This window comes from Chanos chanos, chromosome 5, assembly GCF_902362185.1.
Source record: "Chanos chanos chromosome 5, fChaCha1.1, whole genome shotgun sequence".
Classification (NCBI taxonomy): Eukaryota; Metazoa; Chordata; class Actinopteri; order Gonorynchiformes; family Chanidae; genus Chanos; species Chanos chanos.
This window is the reverse complement of record NC_044499.1, coordinates 43839907-43852337: the sequence shown is the minus strand read 5'-3', so window position 1 is coordinate 43852337 and position 12431 is coordinate 43839907.

Here is a 12431-nt window from a genome sequence, read left to right as displayed (position 1 = left end):
TAGTACTTAACTCATCCTAAATCTTATCATATTGCTTGGGGAATGAAAAGCCTTAAGCAACAGTGACAAACAAGCCTATTTCAGCAAATATTTAGAGACTTTGGAGTGCAATAAAAAAGGAGCAGATACACTTGCTGTGGGGTCGTGATTAAGGCGGCCCAACGATGCTAGTGAGGTACATTTGAGAAGAAAATGAGAGTGCTGAAGGTTAAGAACAAGCTGAATTACTGAATTAATCAGTAATAGACAGCCTGTTTCAGTAAAAAGACATCCACAAATGCAAAGTCCACATAAAAGCAGTCTCTGATGATTAGACCACCGATACGTCATTAACTTGACTAGCCTTTTGTCTGGAACAAAGGTAAGGAAGACCATAAAAATTGTTCCTATGGGATAAAACACAGGCACTCAGAACAGGCAGAGAACTAGAACATTAAATGCAACTAAACAATAAACAACTGTGAGCAAACAGGACAGTGTTTGACAGGAAGAGATGTGCACTGTGTATACATCATCATGAACAGTAAATCATTGCCTGTGTCCATCACAATCAGCTGGAGCAGTGAATAAATCCCTAATGTGGCTGTTTTGCTGAGATAACTGAGTTTGGAAATTTGTATTCAATAACACCCTGGTTGAGTGGTTCTGAACCAGTTGTTTTAACAGAAGAAAATTTCTTGATTTGCTCTTATTAATCTCTAGTGACTCCCTACCACTAATCAATTTAAACATGAAACCAAACCCTCCTTCTCTTATTTACAAAACGGTTTAGACAGAGCAGCAATTCTCTCCAAGTTTCTGGTTCGTACAGAGTGGTGTGTGAGTGCACAGCAATGCCTAAAATTGCAAGACAATTTAAGGTAATGTTGAAAAACAAAAACATTAAATGCCACTGTTGATCCACAATGGAAAATAATGTCTCACTTTAACATCTGTGTAAAGTCAACTGAGAAGACAAAAGGGAGCAGAATGTGAAGGAGAAGACCAAGAGAAGGAAGGAGATTCAGAATAGAAGGCTTGAATGTCTGGGTATTTCCATAAAGCACTTGGTCTAGAAGTGTTTGAGTATTCGCCTTTAAATTTGTTTAAGTGCGTTCATACTGGTGACAAGGTGTGATGGGACATTCAAGCATCAAACACCATGAAACAGAATCGACCCTTTCTAAGTTAAAAGCATGATCAGAGCTTTAACTGAAGTAGAGACAAAAACTGTGAGGTAACATGGGTAACATGTTTCATTCTGTGCAGTCTGAGATCTAGCTAAGATCGATCATGGTGAGTTACTCAAGCTGAAATGACATACATTAAAAAACATTAAAAAAAAACAAACTATAAAAGTATACTCTTCAATTCCTATGTTGTGTTTTACACCTAAGCCAAAAAAAAAAAAAAAAAATCAAAATGATGGGTCAAATTCTACCAGTTCAAATAACACAACCTTGTGTGTCTTGGTATTAAAATGAATTCCTCTTTCACCGACTATTTCTCAATCAGACAGTTTTCCATAATGACTGGAGAGTCACCAAGGAGAAAAAAACACAATTCCATCCTATGAATCCCATCCTAATTTCTTTAGTTAATCTCTAGCCACAATTTTGTATTCTCCTCTTTAGAAAAGGCATTTAAAAATTACTTTACAGGTTAATTTTCATAGTAAAGAAAAAAAAGTCTCCTCTTCCTCTTTTTATGTTATTATTAGTTGTAGTAGTAGTAGTAGTAGTAGTAGTAGTGGTACTGTTGTTGTTGTTGTTGATGTTGTTGTCAAAAAGTCTAAAAAGTGATACTGTACAATCTATTGTTACAAAATATCTACTTAACATTGTTTAAAAAATGGTTTCAATATTGTTATAGTTGGGGTCGGATTAATTTGGCACATTTACGCACTGCTCACGTCTCCAGATAAATTTATTCGAATGAACCGAAGGAATTGTTAGAAGAATTGAGACAGATGCAAATTCGCCACGACATTTTAATCCTTCTCATAAAAAAAAACGGAGTATAAATTTCTCGTTTACTTGCTTCCGTGTACTAGACATCACGAATAAAATCTCAGTTCAGATAATCCGAGATAATCAGTAAAAATGGGTAACTAACAATAAAATAGAGCAGTGCTGTGGATAACACGGATCGGTGATACAGCAAATTGCAAATCACATCAAAGCTGTCGAAATCTAATATGTCATAACATGAAGTGTAATATTTGCGTTCACTATTATCAAAATGCGGTTACTTACTTTGTGTCCATACCACTGCCACAAAGAAGAAAAGAGCCAAAAGTTTGAATTTCCCCAACATCTCCATTATGTCTTCAATGTTTCTGTACGTAGCTAATTAATCAATGAATATGAACAATAGACAGCGATCTCTGACGGCAAACGCAAGCGTTATTTCTCCTAATATGATCGACTGTTTCCGAAGTTAAATCTTTAAAGCAAATGACAAAGGTCTGGCAACAAATAGCTATATCTGGTGCCCCACCTGCAAGGGGCGTTTCAGCAACTGGAAATCAGCACCCACGTTTCGGAAATCACCCTAACCCGGAAAAAAAGTCAAGTGTTTCGCAAAAAGAAGGGCAAAGGAAAAACGCAGAAATGTCTTTGAAAATGTCAGTTTATTTCAATTTATATTCCTCTTCCTCATTTATGAAAGTGGTCTGACAACGTGCATTTTGACTGCTTTAATATCACTGAAAACCACATGTTTGTGAAACAGTTACAAGCTCTGAAACTTTTGACAGTGTTTATTTTTTCACATTCCCACAGGTGGTATAACTCCAGTTTTACTGGTCTCAAGACGTCAAAACAATTTTAAAGTCAAGGTATGGTTTGACGAGAAAACATTGAAACAACGACAGTCTTGGGGTATAGAGGAGGTCCGTGGCTTTGGCTGTCACTGCCTAGAATTGCTAGCAGGATATATCCAATGTATGTGTATCCAAACTAGAATAGAATAGAATAGAATAGAATAGAATAGAATAGAATAGAATAGAAGGTGTGTTGTGTGTATTGGTTATAAAATGCCAGGGGGAAAAAATCACAGTAAAGAGCCAAAAAGTACATACTAGATACATTGGATTGGATTAGGTTGCTGTGAATGACTAATGAACACCTAGGCTGTTTATAAATCTTATGCAAGAGCCACCAAGACCCAGTAGGTGGTGCCATGCCTTCACAATCTCTTCACACTCATAAATCTTAGAGCATGGTCTGTTTCCAGTTTAAACAGTAGAGACATGTCCCCGATTATGTCCCTAGCACTTTTATGATTATTTTTCAGTAGGCTGTGTCAACAGAGAAAACAGATACTAAAATATTCTTCCGGAACACTGACCGAACTGGCAACTGGTCAAAACTGTATATGTATAAGGCTAAATTAGAGCCAAAAATACATCTGGGTAACTTCTCTCTCACACTTCTCTGCATGTCTACCTCAGTATGTGAATTTGATGAGGTCCTCTGTTCTTTTTCTCTGAAGATAGTACTATAAATGACTACTCACACATTACTCAGGTAAATTACGGCGTTGTCCATTTCAATACAAGACTATTCTGTGACGTTCTGACGTCAGCATCCTGAGACACCCAGTGTTACATAAACAGCAAATGGTTTCAAGGACTGAACTTTGATCGCCGTGTTTATTTTGAACTTTATTGTAGATGAGTTCTAAGGTTCATGTGACACACTTAAGGGATAAGAAACTACCCCACCCATCTCAGGGTCTAACTCCCTCCACACAGTTTAACTAAATGAACGGCCACTGAAATGATATGTATGACATAAAGTATATTAAATTGTTTGGATCAGTAAATGGACAGTTAAGGCAGACAGTTAAGGCAGATTACAGTGAAATATATCAATAGGTCAAAGCAGAACTGTGAGGGGAAGAACAGGCACAATGATCATCATATTGCCATGGCAATGCGTCACAGCACTACCATACACAGTAATTCTAATCTTTCAGAAAATGCGAAGAATGTTATTTTCTGTATTTACAAAGCATATGTGAAACAGACATGTTTCTTCCATTTGTGTACATATAGGAGATGAAAGGATTGCCAGAACTGCTGGTTAGAGTAACACCAATAACACAAAGAAACAAATTAACAAATAAGTTAGTCTACAAAAAAAAAAAAAAAAAAAGAAATTTTCTTTACAACCTACACAACACAGCAGACTATCAAAATAGATGATACAAAACTCTCACATTTTTAGTAGTGAGAGCAGTGGCAGGCCATTTGATCTAGGTAGAAATCTGCATGAATGTGATTGTCAGGGCAAAACCTTAGCACTACTGCAGTCAGACACACACTGTGCCTTACACACAAGCCCAGCGACCCGGAGCAGATAAATTGTTTACCACACCCTCGTCACTCAAGGTCCAACCAGCTGTGGTTGGACACAAGCACATACAGTTGCTATTTATCATTAAATGAAACAGTCATATCTACCTTCTCCTAAGACCCTTTTCTGTACAGCAGCTAAGAGATGTGACACTGCTAATAAAACTATAATAACAATAAAAAGAAATTTAGAGAGCATTTATGATCTCTTAATAACTATGAACTGCCTGTGGATTTCAAACAGGTATTTCCATAAAGCTCTTGGTATAGTTTTATGAAAGTCATCTCTACTGAGGTGACCCTGTACTCATATCACAAAAACCCTAAAAGCTTTCACCTAAAAGAAAGTGTTAGATATAAGGAGCAGATTTTTTGAACGATGAACATAACTGGGGAGCAAATAACTGACTTTGTGCAGCGTGCTTTCAAAGGGACCCAAATAGAGTGAACAAAAATGTTTGTGGTCAGACAAATTTCATCAAAATATTTTATTAAAAGTCAAAAGCAGCTTATCTCATTCAAAAAAATTTACATCAGAAATGTATCACATTTTAATCCAAGTCAGGTCTGAGCAATGAACGAAATTGACATGCACTGAGCATTTTCCATGTACTGTATGTCAGTTTGACACTGAAAGAAACAAAGCCTCTTAACAGGCTGCATGGAGCATTTTAATATATAAAGAACTATAAACAAATAAACTGACAGCAAAATGAAGTCATTGATGAGCGCATTAACGTATACCTAAAGGAGGCAATGGATTTACACAAATCTGCACAGTAGTTTTAGATCATTATACAAGGTTCCAGACCTTTCAAATGAAAATTCATCATTTTTTAACATATAACAACTTCTTAAAATGTGAAACTAGCCCTGGGATAAAAATGTGTGCTGTTTCAGATTGATTTTTTTTTCCAACTCTGGGACACATCAAAATAAAGGTAAAAAAGTTAACGGATAAAAAGTTTATAATAAGAAAGCTATGTTCACAGACAAGTCAGTGAGATTCATACTTCCACTGCACTGTTTAGGATAGAGAAATTATGCATGAAATAAAGTGCGTAGGCTGTAATCACTGAAATGTTGCATTCAGAGAACAAGTTTACCCTGAGATCACGTTGCTAATAATGGGGTAATCTATCCTAATCTTGTTGATAGTAGGGGTTGCCCACCCCCCTGCGGAGGTAAGAGTGCCCTGGGGACTTCTGATTCTGGAAGTTGCTGTTGTGAAAACTGTAATCACCATAGTCATTGCCGGTCTGGAAAAGAGAAATGTTTCATTTTCACTTTCAAGTGGCCTTCAGCAAGACATTGAACAGCATGGACAAGATGTATCTTTAACATGTCTTTTACTCCTTTAATATGGCAGGTGTTTATGTTTCCTGGCATAGCTGATGGATCTTGTTCTGATTCTGTTCAGAAGTGTCCAACAGGCTTACACTGAACCTTACTGTAACAGTGGCCTAAAATTCAGTACTGATAAATACAAAAGAGCTTTATGTCTTTGCAATTTCCCAGCAATCTATGAATACTCAGTAGCTCTGAACTGTGTATGGACCTACAACAGGACCTGTATGTTGAGACGCATTATGAAAGTAAGTTTTCTCTCCTCACTCATCTACATTACCATTTTTAAAAGTATGTTCTCACCTCTTCATTGCCGTAACCATTGCTGACCAGGGCCCTAGTGCTGCCACTCTCAGTCATTTCCAGATTTCCATGGCTCCAGTCATTGTTAGTTTGAAGCCGTGGGATTTTAGGAAATGGAAAGTTGGATGCAGATCCTTTAAAGTCCTTGCCATCAGTAGATTTGGAGCCTTTCTTTGATTTGCTACAGTGGAACATACCATGGTACCAGTTATTTGTTTAGTGTCATTGAGTTGGTGCAATGTTACTTAATCAAAATTAATAAATCTCACCGAAAAAAGTGCTATGCAAACAATAACAATACCATTCTAAAAATGTATGTTTTTAGTTCAGAGCATACGTCCTTTGTGTGCAGGCTGATGATCATTTTGAGTTGTGAAAGGAACTGAGTATGTGTACCTGCAGCTAAGGCCGATGGTGACTCCAAGAGTAATGACCAGCAGTCCACCAAGAACAGATGCCACAACAACCACAATTAAGAGATATGCTGCAAAGACAAACACACACACACACACACACACACACACACACACACACACACAAGTGATATGGTGCAAAATGAAGCAAGCATACACAAACATGCTGTGTTTTGTTGAACTGACAACTTCTTATATTTATATATGGTGGCAGTTAAGACTTACGTTCACCACAGTTCAATCCAGAAAAACCAAATGAACAGCTGAAAAACAAGCAAAACATTTTATTTTCCAATTTCATTTACATGAAATAAAATTCTGTCAATGGGAAGATGGTTGCAACTGTTGTTCAACTTGTATTTTCCATCACACTGTGCAAATGAACAACTCAGTAGGATAGCTTCAGATATATGTCAGTTAAATATGTGTATATACTAGAGAGTGCCGTTTTTTCAGTTTGAGGGTTTTTTTTTTTCACATTTCTTCCAAGTAGAAATGTCCTGAAGTACACGTTATAAGGGCAAATAGAAGGAAAGACAAGAAAACAGAAAGGTACTCACTCCTCACAATTCCCATTAACATATTCTTGACCGCTGGGACAAGCTGTGAATATAAGGGTGGTTCATAAATATGGTTAGAAGAGTGAAAAAACTTTCTCTTACACACACACACACACAAACACGCCCATGCAGACAAATCATTATGCATACATACCTACACAGCCATTCGGTGTAAAGTCAGTCTTGAAATACCCTGATAGACATTCACAGTCGTATCTTCCTCCTTTTATGACACATTTCGAAGTTAAGGGGTCACAGACTCCTTCCTTACACACAGTCGGTTCTGCACAACGGAAAAAAAACACTGCTCAGGACGACAGTCTATATATATATATAAATATACACACAACATAAATATGCACACACATTCATAAACTTACTTCTTCTCTATTGTTAGAAGGGATAGAGTTATACTGTCCTACACGATACTGTATTGATTTTGTTCTACTGAACATTCTCACATATTTAAAGTTAACATGCCACAGTCAACACATCCATGCTTTAGCATATCTTGTTTAATACATCAAAAAACTCTGAAACTCTGCTGATTCTTCAGCCCTGCACTCAGGTATACAGGTAAACTTGAACTTGTATATGAAGAATCAACTATATACCTGTTATGCCTACACCAGCGAAGTTTGTATTGTCAGGTTCATCTTCAACATGTTTCTCAATAGCAGTCTTAATATCAGTCTCATCAATGTCAGCGCTCCGTGAATATACATTTTCCACGTCTGCTACGACACTGCCCATCCTGTTGGAATGCAAACCGAGATACAGACACACAGCCACACAGTCAAGATATGGAACCAAATGTTTTCACATTGAATTGAAAATTTCACATACTGTTGGTGCTGTATACTATTGAAATAACATGACATAAGAAAGAGCTTCCACTGAGATGCAGACATACAGCCGCACAGCCCGGATATTTAACCAGAGGTTATCACACTCAAATGAAATGTGTAATATTTTAAGTTGAAGCACAGGTTTTATGGTTAATAAGCAAAGCAATAAAACTATGAAAAATGTTATGAAAGACGGATGTGTGCAAACAGCAGCCTTGTTCACAGACTGGAACATCTGAACAGTTACAAAGAGAAAAGGTAAGTGGAGAAACTCACCTCAGACTCAAAACTATGGAATCAATGTAGCCTGTTGTGTTACCCAGGGCCTCTCTGAGCTGTTTGTATTGAGAGAAGAGAGAACAGACTGTCTTTGCTTTTCAGTTCCCACTGACAATCAACAGCTTTCAGAATCAAACAAATTTCAGATCAGTGGTGATTCATTTTTGAAACAGATTATTTTCACTCTTAGATGGAGTCCTGTCTTTACTTGGGGTAAGGTGACAATGGTGGGGACTATTCAGAGGTTGAAATGTATTCAAATCAATTACCACAAAAATTTAATTTTTCTTACAAACTCTGTAATATCAGAAGCAGTCTCGGAGAACAGCACAGATGTTTTGTCAAGCATGTCATCCTCAAATGGCATGTTTGGAAAGCGCATTGCAGCTACGAACACATTTGCTAAAATTGAAGAGACAGAAAAAATGAGGAGTGTGAAAACTTTTTATTTATTTCAGAATGCATTCGTTCTGTTTGACTCCACATTTTAATACAGGCATATTTAAGGATGCTAAATCTTCTAAGCATGTGGTGTTACCTTATTAACAACTAGAGACCTACCTGCCTCACAGACTCCAGAAACATTATTATAAAACAGGCCCAGAAGGCAATCACAGGAAAAGCCATCCACACGCTCCTCACACTTGCTATTTGGAGGACAAGGATTCGGGACACAGAACTCTTTGGGATCAGTAAAGGAAAGATTTTACAGAAGCCATCAGTGTCCATCTTGGCTGGAATCATATGTGGAATGTGGAAAGTATTAAAGAGCAGCAAGAATTTTGGGTGAAAGACTCACTTGTTGCAGTTGCCGTAGTACCATCAGGGATTGGGGCTGTAGTGCCATCAGGGGTTGGGGCTGTAGTGTCGCTGTCAGGGGTTGGGGCTGTAGTGTCACTGTCAGGGGTTGGGGCTGTAGTGTCACTGTCAGGGGTTGGGGCTGTAGTGTCACTGTCAGGGGTTGGGGCTGTAGTGTCACTGTCAGGGGTTGGGGCTGTAGTGCCGCTGTCAGGGGTTGGGGCTGTAGTGTCGCTGTCAGGGGTTGGGGCTGTAGTGCCACTGTCAGGGGTTGGGGCTGTAGTGTCACTGTCAGGGGTTGGGGCTGTAGTGCCACTGTCAGGGGTTGGGGCTGTAGTGTCACTGTCAGGGGTTGGGGCTGTAGTGCCGCTGTCAGGGGTTGGGGCTGTAGTGTCACTGTCAGGGGTTGGGGCTGTAGTGTCACTGTCAGGGGTTGGGGCTGTAGTGTCACTGTCAGGGGTTGGGGCTGTAGTGTCACTGTCAGGGGTTGGGGCTGTAGTGCCGCTGTCAGGGGTTGGGGAGGAAGCAATGTTGTCAGCTGTAGTTTGAGCGCTGACCCCAGTTTTCACTGCAATATAAAGCAGGCACAGTCACATGATCATTCATAGTGATGTGCTCATAAGCACCTCATATTCATCATCAACTGATAAAGTTTCAGTTCACATGTGGTGATATAACCTCTCTGTAAAGTAAATATGGACTGTAAACAGCTGGGCTCCATCTGTTCCTAGCCTTATCACCTGAAAATGTACCAAACACTACTGGTGAAAGCTCTGGGAAAAAAAAGAAAGAAAAAAAATTCTTTGTACTCTTCAGTATTCTCTCTCTTTGCAGTCTAACCTCAATCCTTATTTTTCCCTTAAAATCAAAATCCTTTCCTACACTCCACTCTTACCTCTATCTGTCTCATTCTCAGATTACAATGGCACTTCAGTTCAGCAATGTGATCAGATGTCTTATAATACGACACTGAGGTCATAGCAAAATTCTACATGATTCACTGTAACCACAGAAATGGCATGATGTATCTGCATTTATATGCAACAGTCAACCTTTAAGAGAGGAGAAGTAAAGTGAGAATATGACAACCAATAAAGACCACAAGGTGAGCAGCACTTCCTTAACTCATGCTACCTCTTATCATATTGCTTGGGGAATGAAAAGCCTTAAGCAACAGTGACAAACAAGCCTATTTCAGCAAGTGTTCTGAGACTTTGGAGCGCAATAAAACAGGAGCAGATACACTTGCTGTGGAGTCGAGATTAAGGCGGCCCAACTATGCTAGTGAGGTACATTTGAGAAGGAAATGAGAGTGCTGAAGGTTAAGAACAAGCTGAATTACTGAATTAATCAGTAATAGACAGCCTGTTTCAATAGAACATACACAATCAAATTCTACATACAAGCAGTCTCTGACGATCAGGCCAAAAATGCATTTGAAAAACATGTCCGCATGTCAGAAGAACAAACAAACCTATACTTTTCATCACTAATATACCATTAACTTGAATAGCCTTTTGTCTGGAACAAAAGTAAGGAAGACCATAAAAATTGCTCCTATGGGATAAAACACAGGCACACAGAACAGGCAAAGAACTAAAACACTAAATGCAACTAAACAATAAACAACTGTGAACAAACAGGACAGTGTTTAATAGGGAAAGATGTGCACAGTGTATATGAACAGTAAATCATTGCCTGTGTCCAACACAATCAGCTGGAGCAGGGAATATGCCCCTAACGTGGCTGTTGTGCAGAGATAACTGAGTTTGGAAATTTGTATTTAATAACACTGTGGTTGAACGTTTTTTGTTGTTGTTGTTGTTTTTGTTTTTAGTTTAGTTTTGTTTTTGTTTTTTTTGTTGTTTTTCCTTATGGCATGCATAGATTGCTCTATTTGGAAATTTGTGTGTTATAACACATTTGTTGATTGTTTCCAAAACAGTTGTTTTGCTTTAACCGAAAACACTCTTCATACTCTCTTACTAATCTAATGTCGTAATTGTCTATCAACTAGGTAATGTTAACATGACACAGAATCCTATCTTTCTTCTCATTTGGTGTAAACATTATAGACAGACCAGGACATAATGATTGGGGAGGCACCAGGACATAATGATTGGGGAGGCACCAAGGACTAAAACCCAAGTTTTATCCAATGAATTCCATCTTCACTTTTTAAGTAAAGCTTTAACCAGGATCTTGTTTACACTGGCTTTAAAAGGGATCTTAAAATTCTTCTTCCTCTTCTTCTTCTTCTTCTTCTTCTTCTTCTTCTTCTTGTGTGTTGCTGTTGTAGCTGTTGTTATTAAGTTTCAAAAGTAAAATCATACAATCCGCTATTACAAAATATCTACTTTCATGTCTCAAAGATGGTTTCAAAATTATTTTCATTGTTGGGGATGGATTAAGCAGCATGTTCATGGCGTGCCCACGTCCATAGATAAATTAATTTCAGTGAACTGAAAGAGTAATGAGAAGAACTGAGGCTCATGAAATTCTCCAGCCACACTACTTTTATTCTCTGTAATTACAATTTATATTCCTTATAGTCGTTTCTGAGAAGAATTCATTTCCCACTAAAGTGCTTCCATGTAGGTGACATCACAAGTAAATTCAGCACTAAGAATTGGTTATCCCAATGCGATCCTAAAATCCAGATAAATTTATCAATATGTATAACAAGCATTAATACAAAACAACAATATGCAGGTTTACATCCATGAGTAGTAAATCAGATCAGATCAAACTCGATAAAAAACGTCCGAATTGAAAGTGTTATGAAATGAAGTGTCATGGTGTTGAACATTATCAAAATGATCTTACTTACATTGTGCCGACACCACTGCTACTAAAAGGCAAAGAGACAGAAGTTTGAATTTCCCCAGTAACTCCATTGTGTTGTTTTAAATGTTTCTATGATTAGCTAATTAAATCAATGAAATGTAAACACCAGAACTCTGACAGCAAACGTATGCGTTATTTCCTCTAATATGATCAACTGTTTCTGAATAAACACCTTAGAAGCAAGTAAGGGATTACTGGCAGCCTATCACACAGTCACATCAGACCACACCTGCAATGCATGTTTTAGCGACTGGTGAGCAATGACCTCCAAGCTTGCGCCATCGTACGAGGAAAAAAAATAATGGGGTCAAGTGTTTCGCAGGAAGAAAGAAACAGAAAAACGGGTTTTGACAAATATCTTTGAACATTTGAATTTAAATCAGTATATATTTTCATTCCTCTTTTGTAAAAGTTGCCTTGCAATGTGTATTTTGACTGCTTTAATCTCACTGAAAACCATATGTTTGTGAAACAGTGACACAGTGGTAAACTGAATCTGGCAAAAACGTCTGCATTTTATATTCTTGGGAGTTGCAGCAAGTGAGTTTTATTATTATCACAACATTAAAACAACTCAGTATTCAAGGTGTGTTTTGAAGAGAAAACTTTTGAACAATGACAATCTTCGTGTATAGAGGAGGCTCTATGTCCATGTTGTCAACCTCATCTTTCCCAGGATATTCCTAAAAGCACTACA